Source organism: Diceros bicornis (genome assembly GCF_020826845.1).
Source record: "Diceros bicornis minor isolate mBicDic1 chromosome 13 unlocalized genomic scaffold, mDicBic1.mat.cur SUPER_13_unloc_1, whole genome shotgun sequence".
Taxonomy (NCBI): domain Eukaryota; kingdom Metazoa; phylum Chordata; class Mammalia; order Perissodactyla; family Rhinocerotidae; genus Diceros; species Diceros bicornis.
Window position 1 is genome coordinate 17,297,838 of NW_026690866.1, and position 27,960 is coordinate 17,325,797.

Here is a 27,960-nt window from a genome sequence, read left to right on the forward strand (position 1 = left end):
AATTTTGTTTCGGTCTTCTCAAAGAACCAGCTCTTTGTTTCATTGATCCTTTCTACAGCTTTTTTAGTCTCTATTTCATTTATTTCTGCTCTAATTTTTATTATTTCCCTCATTCTTCTGACTTTGGGCTTCATTTATTCTTCATTTTCTGGTTCTATTAGGTGTAGTTTAAGGTTACTTATTTGGTATTTTTCTTGTTTGTTGAGCTGTGCTTGTATTGCTATAAATTTCCTTTTTAGAATTGCTTTTGCTGCATCCTATAAGAGTTGTTTTGTTGTCTTTTCATTTTCGTTTGTCTTCAGGTATTGTTTGATTTCTCCTTTGATTTGTTCATTGATCCAATGGTTCTTCAGTCATGTGTTCTTTAGTCTCCACATATTTGTGACTTCCCCATCTTTTTTCTTGTAGTTGATTTCAAGTGTCATAGCATTGTGGTCAGAAAAGAAGCTTGATATGATTTCAATCATAAATTTATTCAGTCTTGCCTTGTTTCACAACATATGGTCTATCTTTGACAAGGTTCCATGTGCACTTAAGAAAAATGTGTATTCTGCTGTTTTGGGAGGGTATGCTCTATGTATATCATTTAAGTTCATCTTATCATATGTTTCATTTAATTCCACTATTGACTTGTTGCCTTTCTCTGCATGGTCTATCTATGGATGTAAGTGGGGTGTTCAGGTCCCCTGCTATTATTGTGTTGCCGTTAATTTCTACCTGTGGGTCTATTAATAGTTGCTTTATATTCTTTTGTGCTGCTGTGTTAGGTGCATACATCTTTATAAGTGTTATGTCCTCTTGGTGGAAAGTCCCCTTTATCATTATATACTGCCCCTCTTTGTCTCTCATAGTATTTTTTATCTAGAAGTCTGCTTTGTCTGATATAAGTATGGCAACACCTACTTTCTTTTATTTGCCATTTGCTTGGAGTATTGTCTCCCATCCCTTCATTCTGAGCCTGTTTGTTTTTAGAGCTGAGATGTGTTTCCTGGAGGCAGCGTAATCTTGGGTCTTGTTTTCTAATCCACCCCACCACTCTGTGTCTGTTGATTGGAGAATTCAATCGATTTACATTTAGAGTGATTATTGATACATGAGGGCTTAATCCCACCTAATCTATATTTCCATTGTTTCTCTTCGTTTGTGTTTCTGACTACCATTTCATTTTGGGGGTTTTGTGTGGAGGTTTTCTCTCTTTTTATGATCTGTGGCTCTGTTCTGACTTTTTCTTTTCTGGTTACTATGAGGTTTGTATGAAGATCTCATAGATGAGATAGTCCATCTTCTGATAGCCTCTTATCTCCATTAGTCTAAGCAGGTTCCATCACTTTCCTTTTCTCATTATGAGTTATTGTTGTACAAGTTATTCACTTTTGTGTTGTGAGTTTGTGACTAAGTTGAAGTGTTTATAGTTACTTTTGATGCTTTCCTTCCCTTCTTCTTTTAAGTTATAATTAAGTCTTTGCTACCCTGTTGTGAAACAAAGCTGTAGCTTTCTGATTTTGTCTGTCTATTTATCTTTTTGCTCAAAGCTTTGTAGACATTTGCCATCTTTTTATTTCTGGTATGAGGACGTTCTTGATCATTGCTCGTATGGGAGATCTAGTGGCGTTGAACTCCCTCAGCCTTTGTTTATCTGGGAAAACTTTTATTTCTCCATTGTATCATAAGGATCATTTCACTGGATAGCGTATTCTTGGCTGAAAGTTTTTGCCTTTCATTATTTGTAATAGATCATTCCATTCTTTCCTTGCCTGTAAAGTTTCTGCCAAGAAATATGCTGAAATCCTGATAGGTGTTCCTTTGTAGGTTATTTTCTTCTCTCTTGATACCCTTAATATTTTTTCTTTTTCATTGGCTTTGACCAATTTTACTGTTATATGCCTTGGAGAAGGTCTTTTAGCATTGATGTTATTAGGCATTCTCTTGGCTTCATGTACTTGTAAGTCCGGTTCTTCCCCATGTTTGGGAAGTTCTCAGCTATTATTTCTTTGAACAAGCTCTCTGCTCCTTTCTCCCTCTTTTCTCCCTCTAGAATACATATAATTCTTATGTTGCTTTTATAATTCAGTTGTGTATTTCTACAAGAATTCCTTCCTTTTTTAAAAATCAGAGTTCTCTCTCCTCGTCCACTGGAAGAATTTCTATTTTTCGATCCTCTAAATCACTAATTCTTTCATCCATAATATCAGCTCTATGTTTTAAGGATTCTAGATTCTTTTTTATCTCATTAATTATGTTCTTCATATCCAGAATTTCTGCTTGTTTCTTTTTAATAGTTTCAGTCTTTTTGATGAAGTATTACTTTTCCTCGTTAATTTTATTCCTGAGTTCATAGAACTGTCTGAACACTCTTGTAATTTGATGAGTTTCTTTATGACAGTTATTTTGAACTCTGTCATTTAGATTGTAAATTTCTGTGACTTCAAGTTTCGTTTCTAGAGATTTGTCATTTCCTTCTGCTCTGAATTGTTACTGTAGTTTCTTATGCTGTTTGATGAACTAAACTCTTGCCTGTGTATTTGTGGTAGTATCAGGTCGCAGATTCCACCTGCTACCGCTGTGGGGAAAGCATGAGCTGTGTTTCTGATCCCACCCCATATGCTGGAAGTTGCGTGGGTACAGTGCGTGTTCCACTCGCTGGAAAAGCATTCCCACTGGGCTCAGAGTTGCCGCCACATTGAGGCATGTACACAGTTGTGAGACCACAACACTACTATGCCTATTTGTGCCACCTGCGAAAGCAGATATGTGTGCATATATCTGCTGCTGCTTTTTCTTATGCTCATGCCAGCCTCTGTGTTTGGTGGGTGGGGCTTCTTCATGGGCTCTGAGCATTGGCCAATCATTGGGACTGCAGTGGCACGGTGCGCTTTCCAACCATCCAGGAAATCATTCATGTGCAAGTTCAGGGCACCCGCCAACCCCTCCCAGAGTTGCACCAATACGCATTCCTACTTTTGGGGATGCAGCATTACTATTGGCTCTCACACAAACATGGCAAGTGCTTGGGCGTGTGCACAGTGCTGCCAGGGAAGGGTTGGGTATAGGAATGAATTCATAGTACATGCAATGACAAGGATAAATGTCAAAATAATTATGCTGAGTGAAAGAAGCCAGTAAAAAATGAGTACATAGTATATCATCCCCTTTATAAACATTTTTGGAAAATACAGGAAAATCTATATTGACATATACCAGATCACTCGTTGCCTGGGAATGAGAATGTGCTTGCAAACGGCAGGGAAGGAGGAAGTAAAATGAACATTAGGAAATTTGGGGAAGATAGCGTTCCTTTTCTTGATTGTGGTGATGGTTCAATAAGTTATAATCAAAATGTATCAAATTGTTCACTTTAAGTGTATGCAGTTTTCTGTATGTCGTGAATACCTCAATTAAGCTAGAACATGTAGGGGAAAGAGAGAGAGAGAGCTGAACGAAGGTAAAGGGAAGGAAAAGAAGGACTGAGGGTGAAAATTAAGTGGAAAAAAGGAAGACGGAGACATAGGAGGCATCAGGTCTCTGTGGCTTTGGCATCTCCTTCCCCTGGAGTCTCCCATACTGGGCAGCTGACTGAACGATTCTGATGCGCTCTCCTGACCTCACAAGTCACTGTCTGCCAGTGGAAGAAGGAGGGCAACTATGAGGTCCAGTGAAGACGCCTGGGCTATTACCTGCCTCATGGTGACCTACGGAAGCTGTGATGACTAGATCTGACTAGATCTGAGGTCCCTTTTTCCAAGCTGGGGTCCAGAGGAGCTTGACTGGAACAGAACGAAACCACATTGGACGGATGCAGGCTCCGAGCCTTTCTAGACTTGGCCCCTGACTGGCTCACAGGGGACTAGGCTGAAATGTTTCACCTTCCTTAAGTCCTGAAAGTGACTGCAACTTCTGTCCTGTGATGTCACACCAGTTCATCCCTCAGGGACACCAGAATTGGTGAAACCAGCACAGACGTTGCCATCATGTAAAATCGAATCTCCACTTCAGTGCAAGGTTTCCCTTCTTAGGAAAATTTGGAACATCTCTCCCCTTCACTCTGTGCAGCCATCACACCCCTTTCGATTCCTCCATATTCCTCCCCCACTGAAGCCCTGGCAGTCTCAGGTTCCCTTTTTCTGCTTCATTCTCTGAAGCTGCGATTCACCAGGACTTCCAGATCAATCTCCCTCAATGGCTCCTCTCCCCACTCATGGGTCCTCTGTGACGGAAAACAGACCAAGATGGGAGGAGTGGGTGAGATGTGACTCTGCAGTCCCCTTGGGCCTTGGGAGCTGAAATGACTAGGTGTCTGGGAAGACTGAATCCCAGAGAAACACCAAGGCTCTGGGAAGAGAGTGTCTGCTCTGCATGTAAAAGTGAATAATACTCGGCGGGAGAAATCTGAGGGAAAAGAAAGAGGCTTTTTTCATCTTTCTCTGTACAGAATCCAACTAGCCTCAAAACAGAGGCTCCCCAACAAGCAGCCCAGAACATCCCAGGCATGAGGCAGGCTACACTTTTCTGCAGTGGGTCTGTTGGAACAGATTACATTATCTGTACACACTGTACAGATGACCACAGCTGAAGATACCCAAGGGCTGAGAATTAAAGTCACAGTCATGGCACTTTCTCAGACTTTTTGTGTATGAGCTTCACATTCTCAATCTGAAGCAGTGATTCTCCGAGAATGCACACTATGAAGATTCTAATGATTAATAATATTAATATATTATTATTATACATTGCATACATTATACATTATATACTGTATATTATAATTATAAATTAATGTATAATCATTATTATACATTAATATATTATTATATTATAATTATTATAATATCATTATAATGATTGATAATAGTTATCATTGTTGACTAATTTCTTCTAAGCAACATGACTGGAAAGCTCTGCATGTATTATCTCAGTTACAGTCACAATTTTAGGGATTTATTCCCATTTTAAGCTAAAGAAGTGGAGGCTCAGAAATATTAAATAACTTGACAAAGAAGGAAAAAAATTACTACAAATCTAAATTAAACACCTATTCAAGCTATGTGTCAAAGAAAGAAAGACGTTATCTGACCTACAAACATACTCAAAGTTGACCTCCCACAGGCCCGCAGTGAAAGAAGTGGTAAAGAATATACATCAGGAAGAAGAAATGTGAACCCAGGAAAACATAACAGAAGTCACTAGGAAAGGAAAAAACCGTCTGTCTAATTCAGTATTAGTTTTAAAACAAGACATTAAAAACACATTTGAACCAAAATTCCAGATGATTACCACATGGAAGAATAGACGAGAGAAGATTTAGCTAAAAAATAACTCATTTTTTAGGGAAGATATAAATACTAAGATACTCTATTATTGTTGAACACATTGCTCTCAGAAACTGATAAATCTGTGGGACAAAAGTAAGTAATGATAAAGAGGATTTGAAGAGTGCAACATACTGGATCAGGCAAATAGACAAATCCCAACACACTGGCTTATTGTGACTTGTGATGCTGAAAACAGTCGTTCTCTTGACAGCATGATACCACAATGGCATATCAATTTTCATGAATCAAATCTCCAACACATACAAATCTAAAAAAAGGGACAATCCAGTATTTCATTATATGCAACTGTGATTCAACATGCAACAAATACCAGAAAAATAGAGACCCAGAAGTAGGTGTCTTTTTTGAGAAGACAGATATAACAGCTCTTTAGTGAAATATTATGTTGGAATCTATTGCAATATTACACAAAAAGGACAATCCATTTGGACTAGGTATGTTTTCTCTGTGACTGTGAGGGCAAAACTCTAAAGAATCCCCTGATTGTGATAAATCTGGGTCTTAAAATACAAATAGATAACACTCAGTAAATGAAAATGAGAGGACTAAATGAGAAAGAAAGAACTCCTTTGTCTCCCCACCTGAAACCCAATCTCTCACCTCAGATGGATCACTGTCTGTATCTTCTCTGTCATGCAAAGGAGTCAAAGAAAAGAAAATTATTGGTATATATTAAAGTTTCAAGAGCTCAAAGCAAGAAATCATCAGCACCCCTGCAGAGGCATTAATGTAGTGTGAGCTCCACGTCATCTGCGCCATCTTTTGTTTTCTTCATCGTGTTTGTCGGGATGTCCTTCTTGGCCCCTCACTCTCCCTGCCTCGCTTGCGAGTCTGTCTGCATCTGTGCTATTGCCAGTCTGTCTCTTGCCGTCTTCACTTTCCCTTCCTGTTTCCTGATATCTTCCTCAGTCACCAGAAGATGTTTGCAAAGGAGCTGTGGGATGTACAGAGCAGCTCCTGGGATCATCTCTGCCGAATCTGAAGACCAGGCAGGGCTGGGCATGGGACTGGAGTTCAGAAAACCTGCGAGCTCACCTGGCAGTGATACACCTGTGCAACTAGGTGCAAGATTCAGCAGGGCTTTGGCAAGGTCCAAAGCACTTAATAGTTATCCTGCACTCTGCAGGCCTGGAGACTTTGCAGTCTCTTCTGCTAGCAGAGTTGTTGGGGCTGCTCCAAGGTTTCCTCCCTTTCATGGCATCTGACCTCATTGCCAGGCTAGGATGTGATTCTAGTAACTGGCCTCTTGATTATGTAACTGGACATCCTCAAAGGGATGGAGATGCTCAAACCAGGCTTTGGTTTAGATTGCTTTCCACAATCATTTCACTTCCTCTGTGATGATTTGACCATCATACTTCTTCTTCTCTGACCCTACACAAATAAATTTTGAAAGTGGATCAGAGTTATAAATGAAGCCTGCTTTCCCACGACAATTATGTCAGATGCCTTGTACTTCTACCCTCCCTCTCTCCCTGTGGGGATTAATCTGACCTTTGTCCTGGGACATCATCAAAGAGATTTGGGTCAAGAAAAGAAACCACGAGGTCAAAACTCAGGAATACGGCAGGTCATTTCTTCTCCCCCATGTTGTTAGACACTTATGTGTATGACTTTATTCTCTTTTTGTCCTTTTCTCTCTCAATAACAAAATCCTTGGTTCTCCCTGTCAGGACACACGGTCCCCAGTCTTTTTCTAAATCCCAAATCATGCCATTCTCCTATACTATATGATTATTCATTTGATTAACCCATTGACCAGTTGGTGTTCAAAGCTCCATTAGAGCTTAAATCAGTATTGAAATTATCACCCACCCCACTCCTAGTTATTCTTATTTGACAATTGTGAACATTTAATCTCAGTGCAGAGAATGTATGTCTGAAAAAACTCGACTTACAAATGGAGATTGTACTTTAAGTAGGAAGTACACACTGGATTTATGAAACACAGAAAAAACAATTTAACGTCTCTCATTATTAAGTTTTGTATAGACTGCACCCACATTGATAATATCTTGGTTATAATGGGTTAAAATATACTATTAAAGTTAGTTTCTCCTGTTTGTTATCATTTTTTAAAATCTGGCTACTAAAAAATATTTAAATTCCATAATATAGTTTGCTTAATGTCACTATTGGACAGTGCTGGCGAAGCCATCAGTGAAAAGAAAGTACAGAGAAAGTGATTAGGGAAATTTTTTCCCTAGAAAAGGAGTCTACACTTGCCCACACTGCCAGATGCAGCAAAAAGTCTCATACACCCCCACACACACACGCGCACACACACACACTGACAGAATGAAAAAAACCTCTTCCTAGAGTCCCACCACTTCTCACATAGTATGAGGTTGCACTCTTACTTAATCCTAAGTGGACTATTCTCAAGAAAGAAGGCAGAAGTGTAGGTAAATTACCACTTAGGAAGATCTAAAACCAGAGATTAAAGCTCAAGATATGTGGTGAATTTCCTGTCGTGGCTTCTGTTATTAATTCAATATGTTAGGGAGACTTTTCCAAGGAAGATTGTTTTAAAACTCACTTTTTCTTTACTATGTAAAAATAGACAGGCTATGTAAAGAATAATTACTCTAGCCAATCAATGAAAAGGAGATGATAGAACACGAATACCCTTATTATAATTCACTACTGGTTTAGAGAGTCAGGGAACAGCTGACATTGGGTTAATTTGGCCTTAATTAGGCTGATTCTGATTTCATGACCGTCATATTGATTGTATTATGCTAGAACCTAGGAAACTTCCCAGTCCCCCTACTATTTAACCACCAAGGCCCACCAACAAGACCAGTCCTTGCTGACATATCCCCTGCCTCCATCCCTTCTGACAACACCTGGAGGATTTTCCCCAAATCCCACTCTGTCCCTGCGCTCTTCTACCTGCCCCAGGGCCAGGGAATCATTTTCTCCAAGGCTCAGGCTCTCTGTGTGCCCAGCTCTGGGGATGGCACTTCTCCCTCTAGTGAAGACAAAGATCACAGCGCAGACCCTGTGAGCTGCAGCAATTGGACAAAGACTGGGGTTTGCTGACAGAAAAGAACCTTTAGTGGGCATGGTTACAAGGGTCCAAGAAGCCCCAGTGATTCCTCCAGAGAATGTGATGCAGGACAGAGCAGGAATGTCTGTGTGTGGTTCGGCTTGGGAATGCCTGTAGGTTGACATAGGTGACATTGGTAATGCATTCGCCAATGTTGTTCACTCATTTATTCATCGTATGTCATGGAGTGCATTCTACGTACGTCCAGGCAACATTATCACCCTCTGGGGCTCACAGGCAGTGTCAGAAGAATTTCTAAATTTTATTTCTAATACATAGGTACAGCACTGGTAATACACTAGGTCTTCCAAACATTTTTCATACATTAACTTCTTTAATACTCTCCATAAACCTACAAAGTAGGTATGCTGATCATTATTGCCAACGAAGACATGAAGAAACTGAGGCACCAGTCAGGTAAAGAACTCAGTCAATACAAATATCTAATAAGGGATTGAGCTGGAATTTGGACATGAGGAGTTAGCTCCATACTCTGTGCTCTTAACCACGACATTTACTCTCTAAAGACTTCACATCATGATAAAATTTGATCAGTTATCCATTTGCTTGGTGCATTGAGTAGCCACACTATTTTATCTGTCTGAAAAATAGAATACATGCGTAGAAACTACTGCACATACATGCTCAAATTACATCTATCTATGTCCCCCATCCCTGAAAATTAATACAGAGTACATTTCAGAATGTTTCTTGCCCAAGTTGGGAGGACTCTGAGGAAATCTCAGTGTTGCTATAGGAAGCTGAGGACAGGCTGGGAGTGGGTCTCGGGAAAGGTGTCCTCAGGAGTCACGATTGAATGACAACATTGATGGGAGGGTCTAAGCAGTGACTGAATTCAGGATCTGGTGGTGTTTTAACCTGGTGCTTATCTTCTGGCTGTGGGTTTATGGTGATGCAGCACAGGGAGAGGGGATGGTTCACTGTGTTGTTGGGGAAACCAGACCCATGAAAGAGAGGGAATGACGGTTTCCTTAAACAATGGACTCGTGGTGGGAAAAATTTGGCCTGGAAGAGACAGTGGTGTCCCTGGTTTAACCAGAACGAGTTGCCTCTGCTTCAGCCAAGGCAGACAACCCTTCCTCATGCACTCATTTTATCTCAATGGGAGGAAGGAGGAGGAAATCATGTAATGCTCTTCTGGATGTGAGATCTCTGATGGTAGAGACTGTGCTAGGAGGTTCTGAAAGGCTGCCCTGAGACATTTCAGACCTTTGCTGTGACCAGAATGACAAGTGTAAGCACCCCTGCGTATGTCTGGGAAGAGTTAGTGTGTCAAGGAGAAGGCTCCCTGGAGCAGAGACTCACAGGAAGAAACGAGTTTGACCAGAGAAGGTCAGAAATGTGGCCAGTGTGGCTGGAAGGAGCCTGAGAAGAGAGAGTGAGGGGAGAGAGGAGGGTGATCAGGCTGGATCCTGGGACATGGTAGACTGTTACTTTCTGTTCCTCTGTCACAACTTTACTCCAAAACCTGCCACCTATAAAGTACAAATATTTAACATCTCACAATTTCTGTTAGCCAAGCATCAGACATGGCGTAGCTGGGTACCTCTGCCTCAAAGTCTCTGTGAAGAAGGGGCTGTGGTCTCATCAGGGCTCCAATGGGGGAGCATTCCCACCCAAGATCAGTCGCATGGGTTTTGTCAGGATCCATTTGGACTGAGATTCTGAGCTCCTGTCTGTCTGTTGGCTGGACACTCACTCAGTTCTCTCCTATGGAGCCTCTACATAGTGCAACTGAAAACATCAGCACTTGCTCTCCCAGTTCTGGTGAATTGATAGAGAGCAAGAGCGAGAGTAAGAGCGAGCGAGAGAGAGATAGAGAGAGAGATGGAAACAGAAGGAGGGAGGTAATTAGGGAACCTAAGTAAACCAGTAATTGGGAAATGACAGACGTTTTGTAATTAAACCTTGGAAATGACATCCCATCACCTTGGTTGTGTTCTCTTGTTCAGAAGCCAGATACTGACCACTTACTGGTGCCATAAGGATGTGCACTCTAGGAGGAAGGGAGCAATGGGAACATTGTGGAGGATGCCACCACATAGGCCATCATGAGGCTCTTGGGACTGATTCTGAGTAGAACAGGGGACCGTGGAAGGCTTAATGCCAGTGGATCACAATGTCTGAATTTCCTCTAATTTCAACCCCTTCAGGATGCAGACCTGAAAATGAGGCTCAGAGTGGCAGTGACTTACCAAAGATCACACATCTGGGACCTAGAGAAGTTCTGACTGGTATTCTATGTGATGTCTACTCTTTGTACTTCCTCCATCCCTAACTGTGTTCATTAGACACATGAGACACCAGCTCACAGGTCTTGTACATACTATTACATATACACCTGAAGAGGTCTCTAGGAAGCTATTTTTAGCCCAACCCTCATTGTGCACCTTGGGAGACTGGGGAGATCTTGAGAGGCACAACAGCTTTTCCAGGACACAGACCTGGTAGGAAAAAAGAGGTCTGACCTCAGCTCTGTCTCCTCAAAGCTGGGGCCTGGATCCACTCCCAAGGAGCTTTGGGGAGGGTGGTGATGGGTATTTGTGTACAGTAATGGACATGACACGGGCAAGGAGGGAGAGCAGCCAACATCCCCGCAGGGGATTTGGGTGGATCTCATTGAAGGAAGGGCTAAGTAATAGAAACTTGAAGAAGTGACCTCACTTCCTTTGTGACAGCGCCCAACAGAACTTAGAACGCTGGTTATCAGCCACCCACATTGTAATCACAGCCTCTTGTCCAGTTCATTTGAGTGAAGACACTCGACACAGCAGGATTTTCTTGTGTTGTCCCGTGACTTTCCGAGGCTCTGGCCCCCTGAAAGCCCAGAATGAGAGCGTGTTAAGTCGCTTTAGACATTGGCTCAGCCCTCACCTCGAATGTGTGTGGCTTTTTGGCACGAGGAACCATCAGGTAACAGTGTAGGCCAGGGCAGACCACTCTAGGTCAGGCCAGAACTGTGATCCCAAAAGGACAGCCCCACACCCCTTGACCCTCATTGTGTGTGTGTGTAGGAGGTGGAATTACTGAAACTGGGGATGAGGAGGATCCAGCCTGAGCAGGAACAGGAAGCCAGATAGTAGGAGTCGGGCAATGTGTCATGTTCATGCTCAAGATCTTGGCTGCAGGAGAGGAAGGTGAATGCTGGGGACCAAACTCCTCTATCCGCATGTGAATGCCAGGCCCTCAAGTTGTCCTCGCATTCCTTCCCTGGTGGAGTGTCTGCAGATGCCCCTCTGTGCCTGATCTGTCGTGGGGTTTCCCATTGTGGCAAAGTCCAGGCAGGCCCCTGATCCCTCCTGGCCTGACTGCTGGGCTCTGTCACTGCAGAGCTGCACCCAGGAGATGGTCGAGGAGCTGGTGGATGCTTTCCAGTTTGCCATCTCCCTGGAGTGGACACAGGTGCACCAGTCCATCAATGACCAGGGCTGCTCTGAGGTTAGTGAGGGTGCAGAGGGGTCTTCACACCCAGGACCCTGAGATGATCAAGGCAGTAGTAGAATCCAGACTCAAATATGAGATTCCCCTGGGACCCGCTGCCCCAGAATTTTCTCACTACAGTGTCCAGAAGTCCCACTCCCAAAGGAATCTGGAACTCCACTCCTACCCACAAGCTACACAGGATGGTAGAATGTCACCTCAGTCCTCCTGGTGGTTCACCATGATGTCACTGACTGTATGTTCCTCCTCCTCTACCCCCGTGTCAGGATGAGTCCACTGTGAATTTAAACGAAGACTGCAGGATGCGTGGCGTCCAGGCAGGCATGATGGAGAAGCTGACAGAGTCCATTGCACCAGCTTTCCTGAGTAGGAACATCTAGAGTTTCACCACCTTCATGATCAACTACTCGGCCTCAGACACATCCCACTGGGTCCTGGACCAGCTGTTTACTAGGTGAGTAGCCACTCCCTCCTCAGCACAGTGGTGACTGTGTCCTCTGCCAGCTGTGTAACTTGGGCAAATCCCCGCATCTCTCTGAGCCTCAGTTTGCTCTTCTGAATAGTGGGGGGGGATAAATTTCATGGTGATCTTGTAGGGACTAATGGAATCAGCCATGGCAGGTGCTCACCTGGTGCCTGGATCTGCAGAGAGGGCTGTGGACATGCTGTGGTTGCTCCCCAGCAGCCCTGAGCTTGGTTGGTCCCTCAGACCTGGCCAGGGGCAGCTCATCCCCCGGCGCCCTCTCCCGGAGCATCCAAGGGTAGGCTCGGCGCCAGCCCCACCCCACTATCCACTGACACGACCATCGTCCTCCCCCGGGACGCCTGGGCAGGACAGGGACCCAGGTGTGGGAGGCCGCCAGATCTCAGGTCCGACACACCCCTTGTCAGGCTGCTTCCTCCTCTGACGGGGGCCCAGGATACACCCCAGGAGACTTGGCAACCATGCCCAGGGTTATGTCCTCCAGTGGTCGTCCCCTTGGAAGGGGCCAGGCCCAGGTGCCAGGTTCGGCTGGTTGGCCAGCATCCTTTGGAGAAAGCAGGCAAGCTGAGCCAGGCTTGCAGTGCCCACGGGCGTGACACCTGCGACCATAGGCAGAGGGTCTCACGCATGCCCTCCATGGTTGATTTCTCCCCGGAGCCGTGGTCTGGGCTCCAGGAAGGCCAGGCCCTCCCGACTCCAGGGAGGGGGTTGGGACCTGTTGCCAGAAGCGTTTGCCCAGTTTGGCCCTGGCTACATTGCCCTGTGGTGCCATCTGCCTGTCTCGGCCCTTCTGACTCCACAGAGCCTTTTCTACACCTGGTCTGGCTGCAGTCGCAAAGTGCAGGCATGGGGTGAGGCCATGGCTTTGTCTTTCCAGGAAGAAATGAGACCCTGGACAAAGCAGCTGGTCCAAGCAGAGCCTTGAGGTTGAAGCCCAGTACACCTGTGGCCATCAGGCCCAGAGCAATGTTTCCAAGGAAGTGAAGTGGTCTTCCAGGTGAGTGGGAGTGGGGGAGGGGAGGGAGACAACAGCTGAAGCCAAGTACAGAAGAGCAGCGATGGAACAACTGCAGCGGGGTGGCACCAGATGTCCGCCCCCGCCGGTCAGAGCCTGGCGGCAGGGTGGTGCCTTCACTGAGGACCTACGCAGCAAGCCCTAGGCCCCAGCAGTCGCACATGCGCCCTTGGCCTGTGCGGGGGTGTGGGGGCCTGAACCCAAGCTCTCAGGGGTCCCAGAGCTGCCAGAGAAAGAAGGTCCCATGGGGGAGGTAGGTGAGGTGGGCAGAGCGCACGACCTTCCTTTCCTCAGGTCCCCGAGGGGGAGAGAGAGAGGGAGAGAGTGAGAGATCCATGACCTCTGAGTCGCTGCCTCCACCACTGGCTGGTGCCTACTCACAAGCTATCTCATTGCATCCACCACCCCCACGCCTGCCCATGGGCCATCCCCACCACAGAGAGGCCAGTTGCTGGACACCTCCATGCCTTCCCTTCCGTTCCTGACCCCAGTGCAAGGGAAACTGTTGGGACAAGCCTTTACATGTCCCTCTCCATGATAATCATCTCCCTCCCCTCTCCCATCCCACAGGCCCACCCACGACATCCACCTTCGTCATTAGCTCAGGAGAGGACGCAAGATGAGAATCTCTGCCATTGTGTGGAGAGACTCAGTTTCCTGCATTTCTCCCACGGACACATGTTCTTCAGCTAGGTCTGATTTGCGCCAGCGAACCTGTCTTGTTAATGATTTGGCCAGCCATGAGAACCTGAAGAGAAATGGTGGAGGGGCATTCTCTCTCTTCCCCCAACAACACCTATCTGGGTCAGTCCCTCAGACCTGGCCAGGGGCAGCCCATCCCTCTGCGCCCTCTCCTGGGGAATCCAAGTGCAGGCTCAGCGACCACCCCACCACTCTCGCCACTGCCAAGACCATCGTCCTCCCTTGGGATTCCTGGGGTGACAGGGACCTGGGTGTGGGAGGCTGCCTGATCTCTGGTCTGCCACACCGCTTGCAGGGCTGCTTCCTCTTCTGACGGGACCCAGCACATGCCCCAGGAGACTTGGCAGACGTCCCTAGGGCTATGTCCTTCATAACTTGTCCCCTCAGAAGGGGCCTTGCCCAGGTGCCAGGTTCGGCTGTTTTGCCAGACAGCTTTTGATAAAGCTGGCAAGCAGAGCCAGGCTTGCAGTTGCCCTGGGCGTGACACCTGTGACCTCAGGCAGAGGGTCTCACGAGTGCCCTCCATCGCGGATTTCTCCCCAGAACCATGGCCTGGGCCCTAGGAAGGCCAAGCTTTCCTGACGCCAGAGAGGAGGCTGGGAACTGACCCCGGAAGGGCTTGCCCAGTTTGGCATAGGCTCCCAAATGCCTACGGGCTGCTGGCGCTGCACTTCCTGCTTTGCCATATGCCTGTCTCGGCCCTTTTGTCTCCACAGATCCTTTCCTCCACCTGGCTGCAGTCGCCAAGTCTAGGCGTGGGGTGAGGCCATGGCTTTGTCTTTCCAGAAAGAAATGAGCCCCAGGACAAAGCAACTGGCCTAGGAAGAACCTTGGGCTCGAACCCCAGTCTGACTGTGGCAACCCTGGGCAGACCCACCCTTCCAAGGAATTGATGCGGCCTGCAATCTGTGAGGTATTGTGGGAGGTGAGGGAGACAGCACCTGAAACCAAGTCAAGAAGGGTGGGGTTCCTTCAGCTGCAGCTGGTAGTCACCGAGGGATTCCCCAGCCGGTCAGATCCTGGTGGGAGGATGGGGCCCTCACTGAGGACCCCCGATGCCAGCCCTAGTCCCAGGTGGCCGAGCATGCACCCTTGGCGTGAGGGGGTTGAACCCAAGCCCACATGGTTCCGAGAGCTGCCAGAGAAAGAAGGGAACATGAAATAGGTAGGCGAGGTGGGTAGGGCGCCCCACCTTTCTCTCCTCAGGTCTCCGAGGGAGAGAAGAGAGAGAGAGACACAGAGAGAGTGAGAGAGAGAGAAAGAGAGATCCCTGACCTCTGAATCGCTGGCTCCACTGCTGGTACCAACTCACACGCCATCCCGCTTCCACCTACCACCCCCACACCCGCCCCTGGGCCAGCGCCACCACCACCACAGAGAGGCGGGTTGCTGGTCACCTCCATGCTGTCCCTTCTGGACCTGACCCCGGTGCAAGGGAAATGGTTCCGACAAGACATTACATGTCCCTCTGCATGACAGTTGTCTTCTTCCAGTCTTGACTTCCACATGCCCTCCCGCAACATCCTCCTTTCTCATAAGCTTAGGAGAGTATGCAAGATGAAAATCTCTGCCTTTGTGTGGAGAGACTCATTTTCCCGGGTTTCTGCCATGCACTCATATTCTTCAGTTGGGTATGATTTTCTCTTGCTAACCTGTCTTGTTAACTGTTTGGCAAGCCATAAGAAACTTAAGGGAAAGGGCGGAGTGGGATTCTCTCTCTGCCCCCGACTGCCTCGAGCTGGGTCAGTCCCTCAGACCTCTTCAGGGGCAGCCCATCCCCAGGCGCCCTCTCCCGGGACATCCCGGGGCAGGCTAGCCAGCAGCCCCACCCCACTCGCCACTGCCACAAGCATCGTCCTCCCTTGTGAGGCCTGGGCAGGAAAGGGACCCAGGTGTGGGAGGCCTCCTGATCTCACGTCTGGCACACCCGTTGCCAGGATGCTTCCTCCTCTGATGGGGCCCAGCACACGCCCCAGCAAACTTGGCAGCCATCCCCAGGGCTATGTCCTCTTGACTTTGTCCCCTCTGGAAGTGGCCTGGCCCAGGTAGGATGTTTAGCTGGTTGTCCCGCCTCCTTTGGAGAAAGCAGCTGAGCCGATCCAGCCATCCTGTTGCCCTCTGCCTGGCACATCTGCATTCAAACAGAAGGCAACACACGTGCCCTTCGTCATGCTTTTCTCCCCAGAGCCATTTCCTGGGGTACTCTTAGTGTTACGTTAGTGTCATGTTTGGTTTCCAGTTACTGTCAGTTTCAGGGTTTGGTTTAGTTTTCGGGTTTGTGTTAGGTTTATATTTAGGTATATGTTTCTGGTTAGGGTTAAGTTTATGATTCTAGTTAAGGATAGGGTTATGATTCGCGTTAATGGTATGTTTTGAGTTTAGGTTAGTGTTAGGGTTAGGGTTGACGTTAGTGTTATGGTTGATTGCCAGGTTTGGGTTAGATTTCAGGTTACGGTTAGGGTTCAGTTAGCCTAGGGTTATCATCTGGTTAGTGTAAGTGTTAGGGTTTCTGTTACTATTGGGGTTAGGGTTATGGTTAGCATTAGGGTTATGGTTCTGTTTAGTGTTAGGGTTTGGGTTTGGTACAGATTTGTTTTACGTGTAGGGTTAGTTTTAGAGTTAAGGGTTAGGGTTAGTGTCAGTGGTCAGGTTCAGTTTAGCGTTGGGGTTAGTGTTAGGGTTCGAGTTAGATTTAGGGTTATGGTTAGGTGTAGTGTTAGTATTAGTTTTCGGGTTAATGTCAGGGTCAGGGCTTGGTTTTGATATCAGTTTAGGCTTAGGGTTCTGGTTGGGTTAGGCTTCGGGTTAGTGTTAGGGTTTGGGTTCGGGTTCTTGTTAGGGTTAGATTCAGGTTAGCGTTCGGGTTAGTGTTAGGATTTGGGTTAGGCTGAGGTTAGGGTTAGTATTCGGATTAGGGTTATTATTAGGTTTTGGGTTCGAAAAATGCTGAGCTTTAGCTTTAGGTTTCTTTTAGGGTTAGGGTTAGGGCTAGGGTAAGGGTTATGGTTAGGGTTATGGTTAGGGTTAGGTTTACGTTTTGGTTTCCGATTAAGGTTATGGTTAGCGTTAGGGTTCGATTTAGGGCTAGGTTTAGGGTTAGAGTTAGGGTTCGTGTTGGGTTTGGATTAGGGTTAGGGTTAGAATTAGGGTTAGAAATATGTTTAGAGTTCAGGTTATGGTTAGGCTTAGCAATAGGGTTCGGGTTAGGGTAATGTTTAGTTTTAGTGTCAGGGCTAGTGTTCAAGTCAGGGTTAGGCTTAGGGTTCAGGTTCGTGTTCTGGTTAGGGTTAGGGTTAGAGTCGGCCTAAGATTAGGTTTAGGGTTAGAGTTACAGTTCAGGCTAGGTTTGCTGATATGGTTAGGGTTAATTTTCATGTTAAGTGTAGGGTTATGTTTAAGGTCAGGGTTGTTTTTGGGTTAGGGTTATGGCTAGGGTTCGAGTTCATTTTCTGGTTAGGGTTAGGGTTATGTTCTGCTTTGTTGGGACGGTTAGGATTAGGCTTACTGTTAAGGTTATGTTAAGGCTTAGGGTGAGGTTAGTGTTTGGATTAGGATTAGAGTTAAGGTTTGGGTTCTTGATGGTGTTAGTGTCAGGGTCGGATTCGGCTTTGTGTTTGTGATAGTTTTAGGGTTAGGATTAAGGTTCGGGTTAGAGTCTGGGTTAAGTTTGGGGTTCATGTTATTGTTAGAGTTCGGGTTAGCTTTAGGCTTAAGGTTAGGGCTGGGGTTGGGGTTAGTTTTGGATAAGGGATATGGCTGGTTTCAGGTTGGGTTTGGCTTCGAGTTTGGGTTAAGTTTAGGATTCAGATTCGAGTTACGGTTAGGGTTATTTTTCGTGTTAGACTTAGCGTTATGGTTACGGTTAGTGTTTGGGTTAGGGTTATTGTTAGGGTTAGGGTTAGGTTTTGGCTTAGAGTTCAAGTTAGGGTTATGTTTTGGTTCGGGTTAGGGTTAGGGTGAGCGTTAGTTTTAGTGTTAGGGTTAGTGTTTGTTTTAGGGTTATAGTTAGTTTTTGGTGTCAGTATCATGTTAGGTTTGTTGTTAGGGTTCGGGTTAGCGTTTGAGTTAGCGTTAGGCTTTGAATTCGGGTTCGGGTTCGGGTTAGTGTTCATCTTAGTGTTAGGGTTAGTTTTATGGGTAGGGTTGGGTTCTGGTTCGGTTTAGGTCTATGATTCTGTTTAGGGTTAGGGTTCCGATTCGTGTTCATGTTAGGGTTAGAATTAGGGTTATTGTGAGGTTTAGGCTTAGCTTTATTTTAAGGTTTGCCTTCTGATTAGGGTAAGGTTTAGGTTTCGGGTCTGGATAAGATTAGGTTTGTTTAGCGTCGGATCAGGCTTCTGGTTAGGGTGAAATTTGTGGCCCGGTTTAGGGTTTTGGTTAGGGTTCGGCTTATGCTTAAGGTAGCTTTAGGGTTAGTGTTGGGTTGGGTTATGTTTACTGTTAGTGTTCATGTTAGGGTTAGGGTTATGTTTAGTCTTAGAGTTAGTGTACAGATTAGGGTTAGGGGTAGGGGTAGGGGTAGGGGTATGGTTAGGGTTAGTGCTAGGGCTGGGTTATGTTTAGGGCTAGGGCTAGGATTAATGTTATGGTTATTCTTAGAGTTAGATGAGGTGGTTTGTGTTTCAGTTAAGGTTAGGTTTAGCAGTAAGTATATGATTAGGAATAGGGCTGGTGTTTGTGTTAGGACTGGTTTAGGGCTACAGCAAAGGCTACGGATAGGGTTAGTGTTGGATTACATGTAGGGTTATGGTGAGAGTTAGGATTAGGTGTAGTGATAGTGTTAGTGTTATGGCAAGAGTTATCGTTAGGGCTGGGCTTGAGTCTAAGTTTAGTTATTACATTTAGAGTTAGGATTCTCTTTAAGTATATAACTAGATACATTTTTATTGTTTGGGACGGGACAGGTTATGATTTTAGGGCTAGGGGTATGATTAGGGTTAGGTCTGATGTTAGTGTCGTGTGTGCCTTAGGGTGGGGACAATGGAAAGTCTAGGAATAGGCGTAGGGTTTTGGTTTGGGTTAACACTAGGCTTAGAGTTAGGGTTATGCTAATGTTAGGGTTTCTGTTAGGGCTAGGGCTAGGACTAGGTTTTATGTTAGGGTTAGAGTTGGCTTAGGGTTACAGTTACAGTGGGTGTGCATATGATTAGGGTTAGGGCTAGGGGCATATTTAGGGCTTCGGGTAGGTTTAGGGTTAGAGCTAAAGTTGGGTTAAGGTTCATGATACAAACCCCAACCCTAACCCTAAAACTAATGTTAATATTAATCCGAACATGAAGCCTAATTCTCACCATAACCCTAACCATAACCATAGCCTTAGATATAACCTTATCCCTAACCCTAACCCTAAATCTAAACGTACAATTACCCCTACACTAAACTTACGGTTACCACTAACCTTATACCTGACACTTACCACAACACAACTCCAACTCAAACACTAACATTAACAATAACAATAATTCAAGAATTAGCACTAAGCCTAAGCCTAGCCCTATGCCTTACACTAACCCTAGTCCTAGACTTAACCCTAACCCTGGCACTAGCCCTAGCCCTAAACCTAACCCTAACTGTAACCCTAACCCTAACACTTGCCCTAGATCTAGCCCTAACCCAAACTACAGCTGAAACTCATCCTAGCCCCAGCCCTAAAACCCAGACATTACACTAGCCATAACCCTAACTCTATGCCTAAACCTAGCGCTTGCCCAAATCTTAACCCTAACACTAACACTATGCTAACTCTAGTACACTAACTCTAAACATTAAGGCTAACATTAAACTTAAATTTAATCCTAACAATAACCCTAAAACTAATACAACCCTAGCCCTAACCCTAAACCTAACCCTCACTGTAACTCTAACCCAAACCTCATCCTTATCCCTAATCTTAAATCCAAGCCTAACGCAACCCTAAGCCAAACCCTACCCCTCCTTCTCTTTATAAAACTAACTCTAACCGTAACCAAAACCTAACCCTAACCCTATCCTTAAACCTGGGAACAGGTTTGTATAGGACAGGGAATCCAGAGTAGAGCTGAGCTAAATCATGTATAGCACCCATTCCTGGAAATAAATTCATACCACATCTCCCTTCCGTCCAGCTAGTAAGGATCACATAATGCCTAAAAAACATTTGGCACAGATTGCTGTTTGGAATCCTAAACCAAAACAGTACACAAACCCTAATCTGAACCCTAAGCCTAACCTTAACCCTAACCCTAACCAGAACCTGAACCCTAATCCTAACCCTAAACTGAACGCAGACTTAACCCCAACCCTACCCCTCCTTCTCTCCATAAACTAATTCTAACCCTACTTAAACCCTAACCCTAACCCTAATCCAATCCGAAGCCTAAGCCTAACCCTACACCTAACACTAATCACATGCAGAACCCGAACGCTAACACAAATAATATTAACCATAACACTAAGACTAGACATCACCCACCCCTAACATTACCCTTAATTTTAACCCTAAACCCAACCCTAACTGTGACCTTATCCCTACCCATACTCTTAACCCAAACACTTAGCCTACCCCTACCCAAAGCCCTAACCCTAATCCTACTTTATTGTTACCCATAGTCTTAAAATAACACTTAACCTAGACCTAATGCTAGCCCTAACCCTAAACCAGGCTCTAGCCCAAGCTCTATCCCTAATCTTAACCCTAAACCTAACACAAACCCTAGCCCTACCCTAACACAAACCCTAACCCTATCCCTAAGCCAACACTTACCACTACCCCAGACCCTAGCCATAGCCCTAAACCTAACCCTAACACTAACACTTAGTCTAACCCAATCGTAACTCTAACCCTAATCCTGGACAGACTCCTAACACAAACTCTTGCCCTAACCCTAAGCCTATTCCAAACCCTAAGCCAAACCTAAACACTAAACATAATGGTAACCTGAACACTAAACCTACTCTTAAACCTAACCCTAATCCTAATATCAGCCCTAAGCCTAACCCAATTGCTAAGTCTAACGCTAGGTTTAACCAAAATGCTAACACTGCATATAACACTAACCCTAAAGCTAGCACTAACCATAACCCTAACCCTAGCACTAGACTTAACCCTACACTTAATCATAGCACTCCACACAAGCCCTAACGCTAACACAAATCCAAGCCCCAGACCTGACCCTAAACTTAGCCCCAGACATGACCATATCCCTAACCCTAACCCTAGCTCTAGGCTAAATTCTAAACTTAACCATAACTATAGACCTAGGCATATCCCTAATGATAACACTAGCCCTTTCCATAGCCCTGGCTCTAACGTTAACTCTAACAGTAGCACTATCCCTGAACTTAGTACTAACACTAAGGCTAACCTTAACCATAGCCCTAAACCCAACACTAGCCCTAGTCCTAACCCTAACACTAAGCCTAGACATAAGACTAGCCTTACACAAACCCTAGCGCTAAACCAAACACTAAGCTTAACTCTAACTCTAACGCAACACTAACCTTAACTGTAGATCTAAAACTACCCATAACCCAAACCCTTCTACTAACCCACCCTAACCCTAGTCCTAAACCTATCCATAAATCTAGGCCTATTATCAGCCCTAACCCTAACACTTGCCCTAACCTGAACTCTAGCCCTAATGCTAACTCTAACACTAAACCTACCCCTAACTCTCACCATAACCCTAACCCTAACCCTAAGCCAAACACTACCCCAACACCTACCCCTACTACTACCCCACCCCTAAACCTAACCCAACACTAACCCTAACCCTACCCCTAACCCTAACCAAACCTAACTCTAAATTTAACCCTAACCCTAACCTGAACCTTAATTCTCACGCTAGCTCTAGGTTTAACCTTATCTTTAACCCTAACCCTAATGCAACCCTAACCCTAACACTACTCTTACACCAACCCGCCTCTAAACCTAAACCTACCCAAACACCTACCCCTACCCCAACAATATCCGTAACACCAAGCATAACCCAACCCTAATGCTAACTCTAACACTAATCTTAGCCCAAGTTTTAATCCTAACCAGGGCCCTAGTTCTAACACTAAACATAACACTAGTCATAACTCTAAACCTAACCCTGTCCCTAGCCCTAACCTTTACCATTACAAGAACCCTAAACCTAACCCCAAACCTAACCATAGCCATAACCCTAATCCAACCCCACTCTTATCCTTACGCCTACCTCTAATGTTAAAACTTATGTTAACTGTAACTGTACCCTTTTATGTAACCTTAAACCTAACCATCACCTTACCAGTGTGACGAACCCTAAACAAATGCGTAGCTCTAAACCTAACCATAGCCATAAACCTAAAACTAACACTAAACCTAGCCCTAACCCTCGCCATAGCCATAAACCTAACCCTAGCACTAACCCTAACCCTAACCATAACACTTACCCTAAACCTAAATCTACTTCTAACCATTAAGCTAACTCTAACCTTGACCCAAGTGTTGAACTAACCCTAGCCTTAAACCCAGCCCCAACCCTAACCCTAATCCTTGTCCTTACCTGACCCCTAACACTGTCCCTAGCCTTAACACTAGCCCTAATGTTATCCATAATCCTAAAACGAGCCCCAGCCCTAGACCTAAATTTAACTGTAATCCTAACCCTAAAACTGGGCCTAAAACTTAGCCCAACCCCGAACACTAACACTAATGCAGCCCTATGCCTAGTACTAAATCTGACACTAAACTTAACAGTAAAACTGAACCTAAACCTAGTCTAAGCCCTAGACCAAGCCTTAGCCATAAACTTAACCCCAGCCCTAACTCAAGCCCTGGCCCTAATGTTAATCTTAATGCAATTCCCACAGCTAACCGTATCACTACCACTAACCTTAACTGTAACCCTATCCCTATGCCTAAACCAATCTTTACCCAGACCCTAAGACTTAAGGTAACACGAACCCTAACACTAACCCAACCCTAAACCCAAACCTAACTGTAACCCTAACCCTAACTTAAGCCTAACAATAACCCAATCCCTAGCGATAACACTAACACTAATCTTAAGAATAATCATAACCCTAAACCTACCCCTACACCTAACCCTAACCCTATGTCTAACTGTAACCATAACCCTAAATCTTAGCTAACTCCTACCCCTAAGTCTAACCCTCACCCTAACTCTAACGCTAACACTAACACTAACCCTATGCCTACACCTGATACTACCCTAACCTTAACATTAACTATTTAATCCAACCACAATTCTAACCCCAACACTAATCCTAGCATTAACCCTAACCCAAACCCTTGCTCTAAACCTAGCACTAATCCTAACCCTAACCCTAGTCCTAACCCTAAAGCCAGCCATAGACCCAGCCTTAACCATAACCCTAAACCTAAGACAAACCCAAACCCTAACCCTAATTGTACTCCAGACCTACCCCTAACCATAAACCTACCCTTAACCTTAACTGTGGCTCTAGACCCTAATGCCAACTCTAACACTAGCCGTAAACCTAAATCTAACCCTAACCCTAAAACTAAGCATAACTCAAGCCCTACAACTACCACTGACCTTAACCCGAACACTAACCCTAAACCTATCCTTACACCTACTCCTCCCCTAACCATAACCTTAATCGAAACCCTAGCCCCTCCATAACCATAGGCCAAACTCGAATGCAACCCTAACCTCAACCTTACCACTAACCCTAAAACTAACCCTAACCCTAAACCAAACTTAACCCCAACTCCATACCTAATAATAACACTATTCCTAACAATAGCCATAATCCTATCCTTGGCCCCAGCCCTAACCCTAAACCTAGCCATAGCCCTAAAATTACCCCAACCCTAACACTAACATTAACCCTGCCACTATCCTTACACATACCGCTCTGCTAAACCTAACCTTAAGCCAAGACTAAAACTAACCTTAACCCCAGTCCTAGCACTAACACAAACCCTAACCCTAAGCCTAACTCTACCCATACACCTACACCTCCCCTAATCCTAATCCAAACCCTACAGCAACCCTAAGATTAAACCTAACCCTAACGCAAGCTTAACCCCAAACATGACCCTAACGTTAACCATAAAACTAACATTAACTCTGTACCAAACCTAACCTTAACCCTAAACCTTACCCTAACACTAATCCAAGTCCTTCACCTACACCTACTATTAACTCTAAACCTAACCCTAATCCAAACAGACCACTAACCCCCCCACCCCTACCCTTAGCCCTAAACCTAACGTGAACTCTAACCCAGCTCTACCCCTAACGCTACCCCTAACGTTAACCCTAATCCATTCGTACCCAAACCTTAATCCTAGCCATAGCCCTAAACATAAAACTAACAACAGCCCTAGCCCTAAACCTGACCTAGCACTAACCTTAGCCCTAAACCTAACACTAAACCTAACACTAACCATAGTCCTACCCTAACCATTGCACTAACACTCCATCGCCACCCTGAGCCCTAACTCTCACCCTAACCCAACCCTAACTCAACCTAAACCCTAAACCTAACCCTAACCCTACCACTATCGCTCACAGTAACCATAACCCTAGCCGTAACCCTAACCCAAGCTCTAACCCCATCTGTAACGTTAACGTTAACCATTGCCCTAAACCTAACACTAAACGAGCCCTACACATGAAATTAACCATAGTCCTAGTCCTAAACTTAAACCCAGGCTTAGCCTTAGCTCTAAATCTAGACCTATCCTTAACCCTAGCCATGGCCCTAACCTTAACCCTAACATTACCACTATCCATAACCTTAGCACAAACAATAATGCTAACCCTGAACCTAACCAAACAGTAAAAAGCCATCTCCATTCCCCACTATAAACCCATCACCATAGCTTTAACACTAACCCTACCCTTAACCCTAAACCTAGCCCTAACCGTGACCCTACACTACACCTAACCATAAACCAAATCCTTACCATACCATAACTCCTAATCTTACCTTAATTCTAGTCCTAGCCCTACCCTCATGCTAGTGCTAGTCCTAACACTAACCCTAACACTAAACTTAAGTCTATCCCTAGCCCTAGCCATACCTTTAAGACTAACACTAGTCTTAACCCTAACACAAACCCTAACACTACCCTATGCCAAACTCTACCCTTACACCTGACTCTAACCCTAACCATATCCCTAACACTAACCCTCAACGCTAGCCCTAACCCAACACAAATCCTAGCCCTAGATGTGACCCTAAACTTAGCCCTAACCCTAGCCATAACTCGAACCCTAACACTAACCCTAGCACTAACCCTAATCATATATCTAGACCTAGTCCTAGCACTAACGCTAACCCTAACCCTGTCCATAGCCCTGGCTCTAACTGTAACCCTAACAATAGCCCTATCATTAACCCTAACCCTAAAACTACCCCTAAACCTAATCCTAAACCATCTCTAACCCCAACCCTACCCATTCCCCTAAGCCTAACATTAACCCTAACTCTAATTCAGCCCTAGGCTAACCTTGACCCTAACATTTACCCTAGTCTAAGCCACAGCCGTAACCTTAGTTTGATCACTAACACTAACCGTAACTCTGTCCCTAAGAAAAACCGAGCCCCAGCAATTGCCCTAGCCCTGCCCCTAAACTAAACTTACCTCTAACAATAACTCTAACGTTAAAAGTAAACCTAACCCTAGCTCTAGGACTAACCCTAAGCCTAAAACTTATCCTAACTCTAACTCTAGCTCTAGGCCTAACCCCAACCCTAGCCTAGAGGTGACCTTAACGCTACAACTAACAATCACCCAACACTAATCATAACCCAACACTAACCCTAACCCTAATGTTAACTCTGCCCTAATCCTAGCCCTAACCCTAATGCCAACACTAGCCCATGTTCAAACCCTAAACCTAACCCTAGTCCTAATCCTACTCCTAACCATGATACTAGCCCTAAACCTGACACTAACCCTAAGTCTATACGTAACCCAAACTCTAACCCTAAATATAACCCTAACCTACCACTAAACTTAGCTGTAGCCCTAAAATTGCCCCTACACATAATGATGACCATAACCCTAATCCTAGCCCTACTTTTAACCCTACTCTTAATGCTACGCCCAACACTAGCCATCAGCATAATCCTAGCCCTAAGCCTAACTCTAGTCCTAACGCTAACTCTCATGCTACCACTAGCCCTAACACTCATCATAACGGTAACCCGAACACAACCGTCACCCTACCCCTAAGCCTACCACTCCTCTAACTCTAACCCTAACGCAACTCTTACCACTATACTAGCCCTAATCCTAACCTAAACCTTACCTTCCCCCTACCCCTACCCTTAACTGAAAACCGAAACAATCTCTAACCATAACCATAACATTAATCCTAACCCTAGCCATTATCCTAAGCATAGCCCTAGCCCTAACACTATCCCTAACTTAGTCGTAACCCTAATGATAGCCCTAGCTCTAGCTCTAGTCCTAACCCTAGCCCAAAACTAACCCTAACCCTACAGTAATCCGAACCCTAGCCCTAAACCTAACCCTAAACCGAAGACCAGCCGTAGCCCTAATCCTAAATGTAGCACTAACTTTAGACCTAACCCTAACTGTAGCTATAAACCTAACCCAAACACTAAGCTTAAACCTAAGGCTAATCCAAAGCCTAAACCTAGCCCTAACCCTAACCCTTGTCCTAACAGTAACCTTAACGCTAGACCTCCCCGTAAATCTAACACTAAATCTAAACCTAACACAACCATAACCTTAACCATAACCATAGATCGAACCCTAACCCTAGCCCTAACTCTAACCCTACCCTAAACCTAGCTGTAACTCTAACCCTTCCCCTAAAAATAAACCTAAAAGTAGCTCTAGTACTAACCCTAAACCTAACCCTGACCCTAAACCTAGCCATAGACCTAAGGCTAACCCAAACCCTAGACAGAGACCTGAGCCTAACCCGAGACCTACCTCTACCATAACCGTAACACTAACCATAACCCTAACCATAGGCTTAACTTCTACCCTAGCCGTAGACCTGACCCTAACCACAACTCTAATCCTGACTCTAACCCAAAAGTAGCCCTAACCCTAATGCTAACCGTGACCTAATCATAGCCCTAGCCCTAACCCCAACAGAAGCCCTAGTCCTAACCCTAACCTTAACCACGGATATAAATCTAGCTCTAAACATAAGCCTAACCCTAAACATAGCCTTAACCCTAACCCTCACCCTAACCCTAAGCCTAACCCTAACCCATACTGTAACCTTAACAGTAACCCTAGACCTAGCCCTAGAACTAACACTAATTCTAGCCTTATCCCTAGACCTACTGCTAACCTTAACCCTATGCCTAACACTAGCCTTAACACTAATGCTAACCCTAAACCTAAGCCTAAATCTAGCCATAACCCTAGCCCTAGCCTTAACCTTAATGCTAACACTAACAGTAGCCCTAACCCAAACCCTAACCCTACCCCAACCATAACCCTAACCCAACTCTAACCTTACCCCTAACTCTACCACTACTCCTACCCGTCACCTTAACACTTATGTTATTTTTTCCCCCAAAGCCACATTAGATAGTTGTATGTTATAGCTGCACATCCTTCTAGTTGCTGTATATGGGACGTGGCCTCAGCATGGCCAGAAATGCGGTGTGTCGGTGTGCACCTGGGATACAAAGCTGGGTCGCCAACAGCGGATCCTGTGCACTTAACTGCTAAACCATGGGGCCGGACCCACGCTTACCTTAAATATAAACCTAACCTTACACATAACCCTAAAGTTAACTCTGACCCTACCCATAACCCAAACTCTAACGCACACAACTTTAAACCTAAAACTAACCCTAATCCTAGCCATAGCCATAAGCCTAAAGCCAGCCCCAGCCCTAGCCCTAACCAGCATCCTAACACTAAACCTAGCCCTAACGCTAACCATAGCCATAAACCTAACTGAACTATAACCCTAAA